At 48.6% G+C, this 20,120-nt stretch overlaps 1 protein-coding gene across 4 annotated transcripts in view; it reads right to left on the reverse strand.

The window, feature by feature from the left end:
• COL27A1 (collagen type XXVII alpha 1 chain) overlaps window positions 1-15,458 on the reverse strand; it is a 195,601-nt gene extending 180,143 nt beyond the window's left edge. For all 4 annotated transcript variants that reach the window (XM_065696066.1, XM_065696069.1, XM_065696070.1 and 1 more), the window contains exon 1: window positions 15,374-15,458. The gene's annotated coding sequence lies outside the window, so the exon portion shown is untranslated. The remainder of the gene's footprint in view (window positions 1-15,373) is intronic.
• Window positions 15,459-20,120: the final 4,662 nt, after the last annotated feature.

Genomic DNA, 20,120 nt, shown 5'->3' on the forward strand with positions numbered 1-20,120 from the left:
TGGGCTGTTTTGAATCAGGCCTTGTTTAGGTAAGACCTCAGGAAAGGAAAAGAAATGCAGTCTGATCCATTTCAGGTTTCACAAGACAATAAACTGCTAGTGCACAAAGCAAAACACTCAAGAATTATTACTGTCCTGAAAACCCATCACTTAACATTTACCCTTGTTTGTCTCTGAAGGAAACTTGCTTCATTTAACAGATATAATTCTTGACAAAGCCTTCTTATCCCTTAGGCAATCATAAGCCATTCCCTTATCCCAGAAACCAGAGGTATGCTGCTCTGCTCTGTGGTTCCTGGTTTCTTTTCTCCCCCTAGACTATTTAAAGCCAAGTACTAGGTTTGCCCTTTCAGTCCTATGTAACCTCATTCTTCCCCAGGAGTCCTCAAAGGGAGCCAAGAACAAACTGGTGCTCAAAAACATATTCTGGGTACTTCAGGGTGAATTTTATCCCTGCCAATTATCCAAGTCCCTCCAGCATGAGCCCATTCCATCATCAGTGCCTGTAGAGCATTAACTGAAATAGCAAACGGCAGTCACGCAGGTTTGGATGGACACGCTGAAGTCATGAAGCCTTCTGGCATCTTTCAGCATTAACTTCCCTCTGCAGTGGGCAGAGGCTCGCTGCCTCTTTGGTCTCATTCACAATGATTCTTCCTTGTGATATATTTTGGAGGCATGCCTATTTGTTTGATGTAGTTTCTACTTTGTGTCTTTCCTCTTTGAGTCCCAGGGCACCGAGCAGCCCTCGGCTCAGCTGAGCTGGTCTCTTATTATACTCCCTCCGTTTCCTTTGATCAGGATAATTTGTGTCTTTCATAAGTCAGTCTTTAACACATTACAGCAATCAACTGATCTGAGACAAACAAGACAAAAATGGCTGTGTTCTGGGAGGGATGCGAAGACACTGGGGGCCATATGTTCCCATCTCTAAATGGTACATCACTTACGCTTTCCATCCTAAGTTGCTGCTATAGAAGCCCCCTTTATCCAGCTTAAACTTAAGTAGTTTAAGTCTCTCTGCTCCCAACTAGAAGAATGAAGCCAGCTATGATCCCTGGGTGTGATCTGTGGTCAGGGAGGAGCAGCTAGCACATGCCATACACACAGCCCACATACCCCCTTCAAACCACAGCCATTCATGCAGAAGTGGTCCTGTAGAGCACAGCCTCTTCCTGGGCCACAAAGGTACCTTTGGAGTGCTGGAGAAGCACCTTGGAGCCACACTGTGCGCGTAACACCGCATGCATCCACATCATACAGCCTTCCATCCCTGCATTTATGCTCTCTTTTCCAGCTGTTTTGAAACCCTGTTACCCACTGACAGAAAGCTTCTACAGCATTGCCTGTTGTACACCAAATCATGAGAGAACACTGTGAGGTTGAGCATCTTCAACCTGGTCTATGTGTGTGGGTGAAGGTCAGCGCTACCCCCACCATTTCCCTCGTTCATCATCTCACTCCTACATAAAGGCCAAATCCAAACCCACTTACAGGCAGAGTAGCAGTTCATAATCACATCCATTAACATTTAATCTTTAGCATCTTTCTGCCTTTATGAACACATAAAGGTTTTAGGCTACTTTACCAGCTACTTCACTGATTTACCTCCTACATCCTGCAGGACACGTACAGTCTTCAGCCCAGCTTTATTTCAGTTAAAACTCCTCACCTCCCTCCCCACCATGTCTTTGACCGCAGTGAACCACCACATTCCCAACAACCTGGCCATTGCTTGGAGTCGCTCCGCTTGCTCCCTGCTCCCGAACCAGACCCAAGGCGCAGTAACTGCACAGGGTTTACTACTCCAAGAACATGGCCTGTTGTATTCCCCCATCCTGCCAAAATCCTGGTCTCCACCCTGCCAAAAATCCCCATCCAGGTCCATGTGTTAGCTCATAGCCAGATCCCTGCAACTGCCTCTCCTCTGGCCTTGGCAGGCAGGTTTGCTTCAGCGTGTATCTGCCTGGAACAGGACCATAAAGATTCCTTTTAATCTGTTTGCTTTCCTGTTGCAATTCCTCCTTTTGCGTTTATCTTTCAATTTTCCCTACAACACCAAAGCAAAACCGCTTCCCTGCGCTCTCAAGGACCCTTTAGAGCCCCACTATAAACAGCAGCAGAGCGCACCCCTCTCATCCCTTAAAGCTTTTGCACCTCTTTCCTCTGATATCTCAATCCCTCTCTGAAAACAGCCAGGCCGCTGCTGTGCCAAGGCCATTGCAGCTTGTTCCATAGCTCCTGATGCTCCTATGCTCAGTTTGTCCACGCCGTTATCATTGTGTGGTTTGATTGCAAGCACCATCGCTCTGTTCAAGCAGACCCTATCTCGAAGTAAGAGCTTTCCTTACTGCAGTAACACAGCTGATAAACCATGGTTTAGGAAGGCTTGTGCATCCAAACAAACTCCAGCTTCTTCCACCTTCCTTGTAAAGGAAAAATTCACCCAATGCAATTTCTTTTTATGAGGCCAGCTTTTACAGACCCTCCAGCTCTCGTTATGGAAAATAAGTGGAAACTCCTGGCAGGGAATTATATTCTTTGTTGGTTTTTTAATATATATATGAGCAAAAACGTATATTATGCTCTGCCTACATAGGCTATGCCAACAAAATGTGCTGATGCTTGCAAAACTATAGGACAGTTGTCCAAATGCCTGCCACTTGCTACTAGTAGACAGTCATGAATTGTCCTTCTTGCTGACAAGTTAATGTTGCATCATAAACTGCCCATATGAAGTTTTGTTGCTATAACACATGATTGAATTCAATATGTCAGGAAAAGATGATTAATTGCCCTAGAGATCTGAATCTTTAAAAATAGCAGAAACTCAGAAAACCCAATGTTCTTTCTTCTGATGCTGGTAGGATTTACATCACGGTTAATAAATAACAGGCCTCCTTCAGAAATTAGGTCATTAGATTAGTCTATTTGCAAACATAGAAACTCAATCAGATGAGACTGGTAATGTCTAGGATACATGGACTAGACAAGAGCCACATCTCAAATGCTTACGGGGAATACAGCAAAGAAATGTTGGTCTGACTTTCAAGTGTTTGCAAGTTTACATGCTCCAGTATTACGGATAAGATTTAAACAATATAAAGGCTCTTTAACTCAAAACTTGAGATTTGTATCTTGAGATACCCCAAAATTGAAGCATCGCCTTGAAACAGAGCATGTGTAACTGGCCCAAGTGATGCAAGTCTCACTGTGCAAATCAGTGGTTCCCACTCAGCCAAGTCACCTCTGAGGGGCAAATTTACCCCCATACTCTACCATGTGAGCCAAAGGGGTCTATACTCGTAACACCCGAGACTGTAACTGGCAGAGGTTCTTCCAACCCATCCACACTGTACAGTACCATCAGTATAAATATGCTCTGACCTCATCTATTCTCCACGCATTTTGTTGCTTTTTATGTAGCTCTGATGCACAAGAACACCATCATTTAAAGGTAATTCCAGGCCTGAAGGCATTATGGTGAGCATTCAACTCTGCTGAGCATGGCCATGCGGCTCTGCAGCAAACCCAGCCTCCCTCCACCCTCCCCAGCGTAACCAAGTGATTGCACAGTGACTTGGTTATTGAACCATAACCAAGTGATCGCAAACTTGCCCACCCCAAACCTGATGCACTTCCCCAGCACACCAGAAGCCACCCAGCCATAACAGAGACGACCTTTGCCAGTGCTTGACAGCCAGTCTGCAGAGGGAAATGCTCCTGGTGGGATGCTCAGGCAAACCTAGAGGCAGACAGGGGCCACATTACCCTTCCTGAGCCAGTTCTGATCATTTCCACATACCTCCCATGCACGGAGCAGCCTTCCCAGACCCAGCGCCCCACCAGCAGCCTGGGAAGAGCTGCTGTTGCCAGGAGGGAGTCAACTGCTAAGGGAAGTCTCATGGGAAAGTGTACTAGGTGGTAAAGGGGCTCAAGATAGTTGGTTAGCATTCAAGGACCGCTTCTTCCAAGCTCAGGATCGGAGCGTCCCAATGAGTAGGAAGTCAAGTAAGGGATCTAGGAGACCGGCGTGGTTAAACAAGGAGCTGCTGGGCAAACTCAAGTGGAAAAGGAGAATCTATGGATTATGGAAGGAGGGGCTGGCCGCTTGGGAGGAATATAGGACAGTTGTTAGAGGATGTAGGGAGGCAATTAGGACAGCTAAGGCCTCCTTGGAACTCAATCTTGCTAGTCGGGTTAAAGACAATAGAAAGGGCTTCTTCAAATACATAGCAAATAAAACTAAAACAAGAGGCAATATAGGCCCACTGCTGAACGAAGTGGGTACCCTGGAGACAGAGGATATAAAGAAGGCAGAGGTGCTGAATGCCTTCTTTGCCTCTGTCTTTACTCCTGCAGACTCTCCCCGAGGGCCCCGGATTTCTATAGCCCCAGAAGGAGTCAGGACAAAGGAGGAGTTTGCTTTGGTAGATGAGGATTGGGTTAGGGATCAGCTATGCAAACTGGACATCTGTAAATCGATGGGTCCGGATGGAATGCACCCACGGGTGCTGAGGGAGCTGGCGGAGGTCATTGCTAGGCCACTTTCCATCATCTTTGGTAAGTCGTGGGAAATGGGCGAGGTGCCTGAGGATTGGCGGATGGCAAAGGTCACACCAATCTATAAGAAGGGCAAGAAGGAGGACCCGGGTAATTATAGACCGGTCAGCCTTACCTCCATCCCTGGAAAGATGATGGAACAACTTATTCTTGACTCCATCACTAGGCATATCAAGGATGAGGGGGTCATTAAGAACAGCCAACATGGTTTTATGAGGGGGAAGTCATGTATGACCAACCTTATAGCCTTCTATGAGGAAGTGACTAGGTGGAGGGATGATGGTAGAGCGGTAGATGTAGTTTTTCTTGATTTCAGTAAGGCATTTGATACTGTCTCCCACAGCATCCTCATAGATAAGCTGAGGAAGTGTGGGCTTGACGATCAAGTAGTGAGGTGGATCGAGAACTGGTTGAAAGGAAGAAGGCAGAGAGTTGTGGTCAATGGCGCAGAATCTAGCTGGAGGTCTGTGACTAGTGGAGTTCCTCAGGGGTCGGTGCTGGGACCGGTGCTGTTTAATATTTTCATCAATGACCTGGATGAGGGAACTGAGTGCACCCTCAGCAAGTTTGCTGATGACACAAAACTGGGAGGAGTGGCTGACACACCAGAGGACTGTGCTGCCATTCAGCGAGACCTGGACAGGCTGGAGAGTTGGGCGGGGAGAAACTGGATGAAATTTAACAAGGGCAAGTGTAGAGTCTTGCATCTGGGGAAGAACAACCCCATGTACCAGTACAGGTTGGGGGTTGACCTGCTGGAAAGTAGTGAAGGGGAAAGGGACCTGGGGGTCCTGGTGGATAGGAGGATGACCATGAGCCAGCAATGTGCTCTTGTGGCCAAGAAGGCAAATGGCATCTTAGGGTGCATTAGAAAGGGAGTGGTTAGTAGGTCAAGAGAGGTTCTCCTCCCCCTCTACTCAGCCTTGGTGAGGCCGCATCTGGAATATTGCGTCCAGTTCTGGGCCCCTCTGTTCAAGAAGGACAGGGAATTGCTTGAAGGAGTCCAGCGCAGAGCCACAAAGATGATTAAGGGAGTGGAACATCTCCCTTATGAGGAGAGGCTGAGGGAGCTGGGTCTCTTTAGCTTGGAGAAGAGGAGACTGAGGGGTGACCTCATCAATGTTTACAAATATGTAAAGGGTGGGTGTCAGGATGATGGAGCTAGGCTTTTTTCAGTGATATCCAGTGATAGGACAAGGGGCAATGGGTGTAAACTGGAGCATAGGAAGTTCCACGTTAACATCAGGAAGAACTTCTTTACTGTAAGAGTGACAGAGCACTGGAACAGGCTGCCCAGGGGGGTTGTGGAGTCTCCTACACTGGAGATATTCAAGGCCCGCCTGGACAAGTTCCTGTGTGATGTACTGTAGGTTACCCTGCTCTTGCAGGGGGGTTGGACTAGATGATCTTTTTGGGTCCCTTCCAACCCTTGGGATTCTGTGATTCTGTGAGGGAATATAAAAGCCAATTATAAGTGATGGCTAGGCTGACAGCAAGTACTTTTAATACAACCACCGCACACAAACGCCAATACACTGCATTGAATCCCTTTCTCATCAGCCCTTTGTATGCTGCAGGCTGTCAAGGGGAGCACGGCCCCCAGCACGACAGAGCCTGGCCTCAGGATTGCCTTGCTTGGAGTGTGGGAATCAGTGCTCTAAGGCCACCAGAAGCAGATAGAAATCGACTGGGACATCACCAGTTTGTTAAGCTGGTACCTCCTGTCCCAGTTTCATTTCTCAGAAGCCCTGGTCGTGAGAGAAGGATCAATAGTTCCCTGGTGCTTGAGGATGCTTTGGCCACTTGGAAGAGAACAGGCTGCTTTTACCAATGGCACACCTACTCCCAAGAGCTATGGGGAAATTCAGCACATAAATACAAGTGGTTGAATGGCTTTGATAGAATACAGACCCACACCAGAGGGAGGAGAGGGAAATCCTTAGGAGCCTGCATGAGACCTTGCCTCCTGCAAACAAGCATGGAGCATCCCATGGGGACAGAGGGGAGGTGGACACAGGGCTCTCCATCGCAAGCCTTGATGTAAAACAACGCATCTGTCACTCTGCAGCACTGTGCCTGCGCTTTAACAGGCCCAGGATACTGGAAAACAAGACACCAGCACTTAGGGCAGCGGGTTCTTTTCCATTTGCTCTTTAAAATGCTCTATGGGCAGAGGAAGGCTGGTCAATGGCTCCCGTGCTCTACAGGAACACAAGCCTGGCTGTACATGGGTTGTTATTGTACCAACTGCTCTCCACTGAGGCTTTCCTGTTCCCCCCAGTCTCCAGCAGGACCCCGAGCTCTGGCCAAGCCTCTGCTCCTCACACTTTGTTTCCTTTAATGGACTGAGAGCTCCTTTCATTAAGTTAACACGGGGAAAATGCAGCCATCCCCGTGCCCAGGCAGGTTTAAAGCTCAGCCCCTCGCTCACATCAGCGATGAGCCCATCTCATGACAATCACCAGGCCTCAAAGCACCACATACACACACACAACCCCCCCCTTCTATGGAGCCTTGTTTTGCCTGCATAGGGCTGCTAGGAATTAAAGCAATTCCCTCACCACAGCTCTCCAGGTGATGGGACACAAACGTGAGGCGCTCTGTGATGTGGTCTCAGGAAAAACTGGGATTTAAGGTATTTCCCCCCTCTGTTTTCAAGCCTGGGCACTTAAGTGTGAATGTGCCTGGTTTTGGAAGTGCCCTGTAGGCTTTTCCAGCCTTGGAAAAACTGTTGAGGGCGATATTTAACAGAATGGATAGAAGCGCTTCTGTATCGGATTAATGTTTCAGACCTGGGTTATTCCGCATTACAACTACCCTGCTATAGGATTATTTCCTTCCTACATTTCTGCAAGTCCAAGGAACATCGCACCTCCTACACTGCACCTGCTAGCGTCATCAGACAGAACCATAGAATGGCTTGGGATGGAAGGGACCTTAAGATCGTCCAGTTCCAACCCCCTGCCATAGGCAGGGATGCCTCACATTAGACTGCGTTACCCAAGGCCTTGAGCATCATTTATTCACATTGATAATTGGGAGGGATAAAACCAGGTAGAAATGATGGTGAGAACAGGAATGAGAACTCAAACCCATCAGCACCTCCTCTACAGGTCTCCAGGACTAGGTGCATCTTTTTACAGAGCTTGGTCTTTTGTATAGATGGGAAGAACCACAGCAGAAAAGCAATCCAACCCTGCCAAACCTTCAACCAGCCCCTCTCTGACACCCAGGCTGTCTTCTGGGCCCCCAACATCTTTAATACTGCTTCTTCTTGGGACCAGCTGAATGCAGGAGCAGAATCACCATTAACAACAAAACCACACCATACCCCATGGCTTTGCAGCTCCAGCTGTGCATAGAAGATAACCTGCGAAACACAGGAACTGCCAAACATGGCAAACACTAGTGCACTGCTGGAGCTCAACCCTGCCTCTAGAAGCAGCCTTAGCTTTCAGTTGTGGGGCAACAGGGTCTGCTATGAAGGACAGCTGCCTTGTTAACCAGTTTTAGACCATTATGTGCTTTAAACTACTTCCATTTCTAACGCAAACTGATCTCCTTCCCTTTCACCATGTTCATCCTAGATGCTATAACTGGAAGGGTTGCTACTGATAACAGTGAGGTACGTTCTGAGCCATCTTCAGCACCTGATCTCACATCTCACCCTGATCTCATATCCAGCAATGCTGTTCCCTTCTACACATTCCCACTTTACTTTCTGAAGAGAAAGGGAGATGGGGACTCAAACACAGGTCCCAGAACTAACTCTGACCCTGCTGCACGGACCTGGACAGGCAATTTCTCCATCTGTTACATCAGATTTCCATCAGGAGTCGGGCACTAAGGAAACGAGGAAGGAGGCAGCAAGGAGATACAGAAACACCTTGAAAACAAACCATTTGCTGCAAAATAATCCAGTAAAGCCACAAAGGAGCCCAGTAGAATGAGCTGTCTTTCCTGGCTGTCCAGTCACAGCCACTTCCCATGATGCACAACACATCAGCATGGGATGGAGATGGGTTTCCCAGAAGCCCATGTCCGAAGGGACAGGGTGTGGATTGCATCTGATGTCCCAGTGGAGCTGCCACATACTGCTCCAAAGCTGACCTTAGAGCTCTTACAGCCAAGGGAAGCTTTAACAGGGTGCATGCCAGTTACTAAGAAAAGCAGGGAGATGGGGAGGGGTAGATTTGATAGTTAAGGGGGTTCCACTCCAATGGAGACAAGTGGGGACGACAGGACTGAGAAGCGAAGCTCAGCACAGAGGTGGAGTCTGCCTGTGGCCTGGCACACTGCATTGCTATGCTGAAAGATGTCAGTTTTCACATGCTCCGTTTTTCCAACCCCAAAAAGATGAGTTTTTCCACAGGAGCAGATGCTTTTCTTGAAAGATTTCTTTGAGGAGAAAAGCCAAAACCTCCATGAGGAAACTGTTCTGATGGAAGCATTTTCAACAAGCCCCGTTTCGAGGTCTATTTCAGGACTGGCCTGAGTCAGTTCTCCAACTCATCACGGGTTGTTTTTCCTGCCGTTACGTACTTCTGAATTGAGATTGTCTCTGTTTTAACGGAGCTCCTGCTACTGTTTAAACAAGCCCTTGTTCCGAGTCAGGTCATGAACACAGCTCAGCCCCAGCATGGCTCAGCCTGGTGTGACCAAGGGCTGCCGGTCTGCAGTCACCTCCCAGTAGGGAATCCCATTCCCAGCAGGACTAATGCTGTTGCATGGGGATTGCCCTTTCCTTCACAGGCTTTTTACCAATCCCCCATTGAAAATCCAACCATTTTCAGCCTCCTCCACCCATTTCCAGAGTGAAGTTGGAGGAGTTTATAACCACTGCTTCCACAGCGTCATTTCCAGTCATGTTGCCATTGATGACCTGAGAATTATTTCTTGATTCTCAATTTCAGCTCAATATCCTGCTCCATTCGTGTTGCATCCCCTGCCCTCCAAGTGCAAGAGGATGGTAAAGTGAAGCAGCAGCTGCAACCAGGACAGCAGGGTACAGCATCTGGCTCACACAGTATCAGCCAGGGATGCTCCATCCTATCCCCAATTTTGGCTTTTACCAAACACCTAATTACATTTTCCATTGCTATTTGGGCAAGGTGGACTGCAGGCTGGCCAGGGGGCACATATCTCTATCTTGTGCCTATGGACTGAAGCCTTCATAGCTATTCTGCAAGGGGCACAACCTCAAGCCTCCTTTAAGACCTACAGCAACAGCACCAGGGTAAGTTCTGCTGGTAAATGCACTTCACACCTTTAATTTCAGCCACTTTCCTGCTTTAGACGTTAGCAGACTTTAAGTAACAGGGCAGAGTCCCATAGTACTAACCTGGACTGACGGCAGCAACCTCTGCCTTGGTCAACAGGACCAGAGGAGCGCCCGATGGCAATTTAACAGGTATCAACAAGATGCTCTCCACTGAGAAAGCCACTTGCAATTAGCGCTGCTGCAGGCAGCCATGCAGACACCCACAGAACACACTGCCACGGCACCCCTGCTCTGCACCAGTGCAGTGATTGCTGTTTTCCTGCATCTCATCCTTTCCCGATGCTCCTACCGGCCTCTCCAGGCATGAGCAGTGATTTGTGGCCTCGGGTTGCCCTCTTGTGGTGCAGCTCAAGGGAGATACAGCAGCACCCAGTATTTCCCCCCCCACTGGAAGCACCGATCTCCATCAGCGCTCAGGACTACCAACATCAATTCATTCTCCTTAGTTACCTCATCAGAGCACTTCGAAGCAGTGCACAGGTTGATGGCTGTGATGAGCTATATGCACTCTGCAGCTTAGAACAATGTCTTCCCAGTCAATGCTATTTTTCATAGGAACAATTATAAAAGCCTCTGTGTGTGTAAGGGGATTGGATTCCCAATAAAAAAATCCAGCCAAAAGCTATTTAAAAAATTGTTAGAAAAACACAAACCAAAACAAGTTCTTCTTTAGCCAAGAACTAAACCAAGAAGTTATTCTTGTCCCTCTACAAATAAGTCCCATAAAACACTAGATCCTTCAAGCCAAAAACAAAAGCTGCACCACAAAGATGACTTGATTTTTATCATTTACTTTTATCCTTTCAGGTTAAAAAGGCATCTTTTATTGGACAGGCTCTTGGGTTTAAGTTAAAGTTTGTTTTTAAGTAGAAACAGTGTTCTCTTCACTCAACAGCGAGTGCACTATGATGGGAGATCAATAATGTTAGGCTGTGAGGCTCTTCCAGATCACTGATTTAGGAGTTTAATTCACAGCACTACCTAGAAGCAAGTTAAATACATCTGTACAGGAGATGACAGACACTGCTCCACTGAGTCTTGGGCTCCCTGAGCCAAGTGCCCCACCTTCTAGGTGATGTACCACTGCCATCAATGCATTGCATTGGATGCCTTGCCTCAAGTGTCTAGGTGCTTATAGGGAAAGCCATGGTCATTCACTGCAGCATCACCTCAAAAGCTGGACCAAAAAGGTCTCTAATTCAGTGTCCTGCCTCCAGCAGATGTTTGGAGAAACCCTGTGAGAACGGGTACATTTGCAGCCATCCTCCCTTGGCACTCTTCATGGCGTTTTGCTACTTAAACACACGTATTTATACCTCTGAACTGAAGCAGGGCAAATCACACAGCGACCACATCCTGCACAGCTTTGTTTGCAAGGCCTTGGAGTAAATCTGTGCGTCCATCTGCAGTTCACTGCATCTCCCCAACTCCAGAGAGCTATGAGCACTCTGGGAACCTAGCAAGCCAAGCAGGACACGACTGGACTTGCACACACTATTGAGCTGGACAGCCTTCAGGCAGATCATGCACATCCTTGAGGACATCCCACACCCGACCCCTTTGTTCCTGCCCTTCACTGGCACCATTAGGGACCAGTTTTTCACTCAAGCATCCGCTGTGAGCTCCCACCAACCCAACCGAGAAACTCGGGATTAAAAACAAAGGCTGCACGTTTCAGTTACGGCTTCAATTTAGTGTAAGAGACACTTAGACAAGCAAACCCAACATGGGAAGTCACCCAGCAGCTTCCCGTTCCCCAAGCAACACAGCCAAAGGCTAAGAGAAACCTGCTTTAATCAAACACCAGCTCAGAACAGTGCCCAAAGCATGGAGCTGCAGGGCCTGCGTTGTACAGTAGGTAATGATTTAACAGCTGCCTCCAGCTCTCAGATCTGCTCTTCGATTTGGAATTTCAGAACATCAATCCCAGGAAAATCGATGGAAATGCAGCTTGATGAATGGTTAAGACGTAAAAGCCGATCCGTATTTTGACCAGCGCATCACAAGCACACCAAGCACTTTAAAAAGCCGTAAATACTCCAACTTCCGACCAGGCTCGGACACAAAGTGGGGAAAAGCACATTTAAACACCTGAGAGACACCGGAGCAGCGCTCTGCTGCCATCTCCAGTGCATAGCGTGAAAGCACACAGGGAAAACCTGCGTGCGCCTCATCCGCTACGCTGGAGAAACCCCCTGGCAGGTTGCTAAGGGAGAAGGTGAGTTCACGTGTGATTCCCTTAAAGGGATGTCCCTAAAGAGCATCGCCTGCTGTCATCGCCGTGGATTCTGGTCCTGCCCCCTCGGGGTGTTTATTGCTCCCCAGATTTGGGCACTGTCCTCTCTGATCACACAGGAGGAGAGGCAACATGCCCAAAGAGATGCATGCGATGTGCTATAAGAAACTGGACATCAGCAGGCAGCTAGCTACAGAGAGAGGCAGAGATCACACATACAGATCCACCTATAGAGATCACGCATACAGATCCACCTATAGAGATCACGCATACAGATCCACCCGTAGAGATCACGCATACAGATCCACCCGTAGAGATCACGCATACAGATCCACCCGTAGAGATCACGCATACAGATCCACCCGTAGAGATCACGCATACAGATCCACCCGTAGAGATCACGCATACAGATCCACCCGTAGAGATCACGCATACAGATCCACCCGTAGAGATCACGCATACAGATCCACCCGTAGAGATCACACATACAGATCCACCCGTAGAGATCACGCATACAGATCCACCCGTAGAGATCACGCATACAGATCCACCCGTAGAGATCACGCATACAGATCCACCCGTAGAGATCACGCATACAGATCCACCTGTAGAGATCACGCATACAGATCCACCTATAGAGATCACGCATACAGATCCACCTATAGAGATCACGCATACAGATCCACCTATAGAAACAACCCATACAGATCTACTTATAGAGATCACACATAGATCTACCTATAGAGATCACCCAGCAGCTCCTCTCCTGCACACACAGCACTGAGACCCCAGCAGAACAACACAGGTGGCTCTTCTCTAAGCTTAACCCATGAATCAACCAAACAAGACACCCTGATCAATCACACACGTTTAGACTGAAGCTTCATTCTCTAAAGCTCACTGAGCACATTAACAGGGCTTCAACATGCTCCAGGCATCACACAGGTCAGCGCTTTAACCCACAGATGAGGAGGAATGGGCAGGACCCCTGCACACCCTTAGTTATTATCCACCAAGATAGAACCAGAAGCAAATACAAAACCAACCAACATGAACTGGCGTCTTGTATCCCCTGCCAGGGACACGGCAGCAATGAGAAGCTGCCACCACCACCCGGCTGAGCTGATGATGCCTGATGGGACTTCCATGCATCTCCGTAGGGGGACATTTCTCCTGTCTCCCAGGTCTCTCTTCCCGAGATTTACACCAGAGCTTAAGATCCTCACTGGAAAAGCAGTGAGCTGAACTGCTACACAGCAAATCACAGCAAAACAAGCCCGCAAGCAGGTATGGCTGGGGCTCAGCACCACCAGCATGCACTACCCATGGGACAGGACCACCCAGCCATGAGAGCTGCCCCAGCCCGGCTGCTTTAAATCCTGCCTTCGCTCTCAGCCCAAAGAGCAGATTGAGGCCAAGTTCTCATTGCTGCAGATCATTAGCTGGGTGGGAAGTGGCCTCCCCTTATCGCTTTCCCACATTGACAGTGAAGAAGCTCTGCTCCCAACAGGAATGTCTCCTAGTTGAGGTTGAGATTAGCAGCTCTGGTCTTGACCTCAACCCAGGAGCATTAACCCTTTCTGCATTGATGCAACACCTTTGATTGCTGTTTCAGACACTGAAGACCCAAGCAACCGCTATCCTCAGAGGGCAACCAAACAGCTTGCAAAGCAGGAGCTTTCACTGGTGCATGCTTTGAGCACTGATGGGGTTAAACCACAGCCAAAAGCCCATCTGGGAGGTGATTTCTGTCAAACAGGGGCCATGTCAGCTGGTGCCTGGGATCCTGCCCAGCTCCTCTATCCCCAGCCAGGCCAGGAGCCACATGGGTTTAAAACAACCAGTAGAAAAGCACTGCTTAGCCCCTACCATGGGGCAGCCCCACAGCCATCAGAGCCAAGGGGGAAGAAGTTTGGGAAAGCCTCAATTTGCATCTTCATCACCAATTGGGTATTGATTGAACCTAATGCTTGATGGCTCAGGAACACAACCCCACCTCCAGCTTAACTCAGCTGGTGGCAATTCACCTCTGATCATCACATACAGCTTTCGTTCTCCCCTAAAGAGCCCCCACTTCTTCCCCTGTTGCAGCTCTGTTTAATGCTTCCCTTGGGAAGTCTGGTCCTAGCTGGAGGATTCAGGATGCTCACGATAAAGGCTTTCATCCCATTTCTCACTGCTGTCACCCTCCTCAAGGGCACCCTGTCATCCCCTTGTTCCCAGCACCATCTGGTCCCCCTTACAGCTCCCCATACACCTCTTTTTCCCCTCCACACACAGGTATTTCCTATTGCTGCACCTTCTGCTGCTTCAGGCAGCACCCACCACGCAGACCCCGCACAGATTACAGCGCTCCCATGGTCTCTGCAGGAGCTGCTTTGCCTCTGGCTGTATCCTGCTAACAATCCACTAATTAGTAATTAATTAGTTGCACATCTCTAACACTCCCTTTCCAGGCTAACAGAGCATTTTACAAGCATCTAGGAAGCAGAGCTCATCGTTCCCCAGAGCCATTCAGTGCATCACCAAACACTGCTCAAATCAGCGCAGTTTCGGGGCCTAAGCCCTGATCCTCATGTGCACTGTTCACATCCCTGCACTACAGATTTCCTGTGGCTCCTTGCAGCTTCCCTGCCATCTTCACCCAATACAGACCCACATGCGGCCACATCTACTAGAAAACAGCAGTAACCTTCCCCTCCCCTGCTTTTTCTTACCCTATAAACATTATGTTCTCTTTGAGCCACAGCTTCAGCATTAAACAGCAGGATTTAGCAACCTAAACACCAGAAGTCGGCACAGTTTTTACATAGAGCAATGAAGACAGCAGCGTGTCTCTACTCTGAGCTCCCTGCCAGCTGCAGAAGCCTCTCTCTGCTACCAAAGGGGAGAAGCAGGACCCCCGCATCAGCAGCGATTGCCAGCAACAACAGTGTCATCCTGGCTGCAAACAACTCTTCCTCTGCAGCACTGCACTCCCTTGGCCCTCATAAATAAGGGGGGGAAAACATTGCCTTGCCAAATCACCGTACATCAGAAGAGAGCTGTCAGAAAAACAACCCTCTTGCTGCTTTTCCCTATGGGATTTAAACTTGGGTATCCGCTTTGGTAACACCAGAACCCTCACCCATGAAGGAAGGAGCTTGAGCTGCAGGCCCATCACAGCCAAAGCAAAGCAGACCTGTTATCATACCCACTTGGCTGCAGACAGCAGCCCCTGCATCACACCCCCCCAAACACAACCATTCCCTGCACCACACTGAGCTCATTTCACCCCAATTCCAAGGCCCTACCTGGAGCTGGGACAGCGAGGACATCCTTTACATGGCACACACCTCAGGACAAAGAGCAGCCTGAGCTTGTAGCTGAAGAATCCCCCTGCAACCCCTCCCAGCCAACACAGCCCTTTCCCATTACATTGACGAGGTCCCAGCTGAGGCCACTCCACTCATCAACACCACTGCAGGGTGCAGGACATGGGGTACAAGTCTCTGTTGCATCCATTGACTCTTGCTGGAGCTGTTGCAGGAGCTTGCAGATCTCTATAGAATCATAGAAGATCCTGAGCTGGAAGTGATCCGTAAGGATCATCCAACTCCTTGCTCCTCATAGGGCTCCCTAACACTGAACCAAACATCAGCACACTGCTTGCGGTCCGCAGGCTTAGGGGCTTAGGGCTATAGCTGATGCTTTGTACTGGGATGGGGCCCAGTCTGTGCTGGGAGGGGGTCAAATGGGTTCCAATCTGTGCTGGGAAGAGGCCAGGAGATCCAGTTTATACTGAAATGTGAGCCAGGCTGTACTGGGGTATGGGTAGGGGATCTGGTTTGTCCCATCCCCTTTAGGTCAGGGCAGACCCCCCCTCCAGAGTCGTTTCATTGCATTTACACTGGTAAAGAAGCATCCACAAATAAGATTGTGCTGGGCTTAGTGGGGATTCATGGGGTTCCTCCAATGCTGTTGCTCCTCTATTTTTGAAGGGAACCAAACAGGAATTAGCCAGAGATTGGGGATCCTGAAGCAGGACCTCTTCATACACATGCACGAAAGGAGAATGGGACAGGAGACACCACCACTGCTTCCTGCCCCATTAGAAACCATTACCTCCAGCAGGCACCACAATGGGCTCAACCTACCTGCCAGTCTCTCCTCTTCCAAGCTTTTTAGGGGCTGACACAAGAGGCATCATCCGAAGCAACCTGTCCCGAGATTCCCCTTTTCCTCCTGTTCCTGGCCTCATCCCACCTTGCCCCCATCAAGCAGATGGTGCCTGAGCCTCGTGCTGGAAGTGCTGCTGGCCCAAATGAAGCGTAACGTGCAAAGTGGTGCCTAACAAAGGGGTCCTCTGTTTGCCTCTCCCACGAGGGTTATTATAGCTGGCGTTTGGTTTGGACTGGGACCAAGACATGCATTAGTGTTCCTCATCGTGCGGGGCTCTGTGTACAGCTCCAGTGAGTGCAGGGGGCTTCCAGAGGGAAGCTTTTCAGGGGTTTGGAGTCTTCTTCCTATACATACCTTGCTGAGAGACATGGGTCTCAGGCCTTCCTGCGTGCTGGGGAGGGTGCAGACCAGCCCCATACATGCTTATCCTTGCCCGTTTGCTATGGGGCAAGGATCTGCCCCACAAGTCCCAGCCGGGCTGTGCAATGAGTCATTTTGGTTTCTCATATTGGTGTAGCGATACTGAATTCCCTTCATAAAGGTTTCAGGATGTAATGAGAAAAGCAACAGGTTCCTGCTGTGCTGGGAGGATGGATCTGAAATGATGCGATGTTCAATTCCCAATGCGTGGAGCTCCTGGAGGGACTTGTTTCTCCACTCCAGATGACACGTGTCCTGTCCCCAACCCTATATATGAGTTAATGTGAGGAAGATGCCACCTCTTCCCTGCAAACCTCACTAACACGCCTCCTGACCAAGGTCTGAAAGCCCTTAAATTGCAGTTTATAGCCTCAAAAGAAGCACCACCAGGACGCTGGGCAGCACCAATAGCTCACATGGGGTGACAGGAGCCCCGCGGTCAGATGCCCACTCACCCTGTGCTCCATCTCTCTCCTATTAAGCAGTTTGCTCCCCATGTTTTCAGCACATCCTTTGCTGAACCGCAAACGCCAAAGCGTCTGCTGCCAGTGCCACGCTGTAATTAGGGAACAATACTATTAAACCTAATTCCCATCTCTGCTTTCTTTTCATCTCTCCTCCTTCTTGTTGTTCCTCTATTCTCTTCCCTTTGCAGTGTGTGGCCTTTGGAGTGCATGCTGATGAGCTGTTGTTTGGTCTAATCTGCAGCACTTGTTAATGGGGTTGTTAATGTGGTTTTTAACCACCTGCTCTCTGTTGGCTTCTCCCAAGTCCCTGCCACAAAGCTGGTCCAGATCCTCTGCATCAGAGCCTACCGCAGAGGTGCTGGGGTTAGTGCTCGTCTCTAATCCAGATGTTCATGGGCACAAGCTTCACAACCTGTGTTGCGACTCTGCCCAAATACATGTGCTGTGCTGTGAGGTGCAGAGAGGGACCAGTGCAGCTCCATGGGGTGTCTGCGCTGCCATGATTTTGGGGATAAATCACTGCATATAAGCATCTAGGCCAGCTTGGATGGGGCTTGGAGCACCCTGCTCTAGTGGAAGGTGTCCTTGCCCATGGCAGGGGGTTGGAACTGGATGAGCTTTACGGTCCCTTCCAACCCAAACCATTCTATGATTCTGTGACAGTTTTGTACCCAGCTATATATCCTTCCCCACAGTTGTTTCCTACAGGAGCAGGGCCTGATTTGGCAGCAAACCCTACGCTTTCCCCCATCCAAGACATCCAGCTGGCATCACTGGATGCTGTGTGATCACTGTCACACTTTGCAAGGATTTTACCCTCAAATCATGCATCCTACAGTCAATTTTCAAGTCTAAAGTGTGGGCACGACACCCACAAATGCAACTCCCTTTGTCAAATGAGTTGAATGGGAAGAAGTAGATGGGAGTTGGGGAGGAATGGAGGTAAAGGAAGGGACAGGCAGAGTCGGGTGGCCCAAGAGAAGAGATGTCCCTGGAGCTGAGATCTTGTGGAGTTACTGGGGTAGAGAAATGGAGTCTCCACTCTGCAAGACAAAGGATGACTTACACTTCTTTAATATATACTTTGAGCTTAATAGGTGACAGCAGGGCTGTAGGAGTTGAGTTCTATTTATACACAGCACTCCAGAGCATGCCAAGGTGCCATTTCAACCCAAATTCAAAGGCAAAGCCCCTCTCCATGCTCTCTGGAGCGTAACAGCAACACAGGGATGGAAACCAGCTACAAGTCACTGCCGGGGAAAAGCTGGAATCAGACAGAGCACATCTGGGATGTGAGAGCACCGTTCCCCTCCGGTCAATGGCCAGATGTTTGGATGGGTCAGACTGACTCCTTCCTGGGAGCAGAGCTCTCTCTGCACAGCAGATGGTTTAGGTTATGTTTAGAAAGGTCTCTCTCATTTTAGTATCATTTCAGTGTAGGAATAGAAGGAAAGATCTAGAAGCTGAGGTTACTTTCAAAGAGACAGTTAGTAGTAAGTAAAAAAATAACAGAAGTGCATTGAAGACATTTGTACCATGTAATGTAAGACATTTCCTGCCTAACCTTCTCCTTTTGTTGAGCACTGTGTTTTCGGCTGGATGAGAACCTCTGTCTCCATACCATGTGCCATCAGCTCAGAGCCAGGTACTAGAAGAGCTGCAGACAGTAATTTGCCAAGCACAATGCTGCCTTTGAACCTAGTAACTTGCAGACAATAATACTCTTTAACATGCTAATAGATAGTATTGTTCTTCAGATGTCTGACATTTATAGCAATACAATATCAGCATGCTAGGAATAGGCCAACTTCTCAGGGCAAGTGCTGGGGAAGTAAAGGGATGGAATGGGAATTAATATATGAGATTTGTGACTGAATTTCACTTTAGGTTTCCTTCAATTGCTGCTGGTTCCTTCCTGTATTTCAGAACGGATGAGTTCCCTGAAAGGTAATTCACTAAAAAAACCAAACCCAAACAAAAACCCAGCATAAATGTAGCAGCAAACATAGCTAGGCTGTAAATCAGCATCATCCACTGGGAAGCTTTGCTGGCTGGTATCCAAATGACAAATCAGAGCCAGGCCTTAGTGGCCCTGTTTAATATCAGAGAGGTGATAGGCAGGAATGTCTGCCTCGAGATGTTTGCTTGGAATAGATGAATTATTAATCAACTTATTGTTATTTATTATTGTTCTTAAACAGCCTGCCTCCCTGCGCGTGTTAAAATGGATTTCTGGCTTTCCTTATTATGCCTAACAAGCATTTGTGTTCAGATGTGTAGAGAGGTGATGTTACTATAAGGAACAGTACCTAAATCCCCCACGCGAGATGCACAGAGAGGAATCTGTGGATATGGGGCAGCAGGTAAAGATTGAAAACCTCATTTCTGTTTGTATCCCTGCCCACCAGAGGATGCTGCTTGTTTCCTTGAGCCAAGCATCATTCCAACGGCCACCCAACCCGTAATACTGTTGGAAAACCTGCAAGGAGAAGGCATGCAGCAGCTCTAAAGGGGGAGCCACAGGGTGAGATGGATGCCGAGGTAGAAGGCAGGGAGCAGAGCTGGCGATTGACCCCCAAATCCAAGCGATTCCTTCCACAGATCATGTCCTCCCATCCAAACAACCTCTCTGCTACATTCCCAGTGAAGACAGGGCCTTGAGGAATAGCAAGCTTTACATTTTTAGCGCTAGTTCTTGGCTGAGATGGGAGCAGAACTGTTGCCATGATGTCTACTGAACAAATATGTGCTACTGCTGCTCTTGCTTGTCTTTACGGTTTTGGAAGAGATGCAGATGGCCCTTTAAAAGATGCAGGCAGTAAGGCCTGCGACTTCTCCAGAGTGGTTTTATTCTCCCCCTCTTTTTCCAAGCTACTTGGCTCCCTACAGTAATTAATATTATCTAATGGGGTGAAAAGCAAAGCGAAGCCTTCATATTTGAGATTATTCACACAAACAGAAACGTAAACAGCTGTCTGAGTGAGAAGGAAGA

This window comes from Lathamus discolor, chromosome 15 (genome assembly GCF_037157495.1).
Source record: "Lathamus discolor isolate bLatDis1 chromosome 15, bLatDis1.hap1, whole genome shotgun sequence".
NCBI lineage: Eukaryota > Metazoa > Chordata > Aves > Psittaciformes > Psittacidae > Lathamus > Lathamus discolor.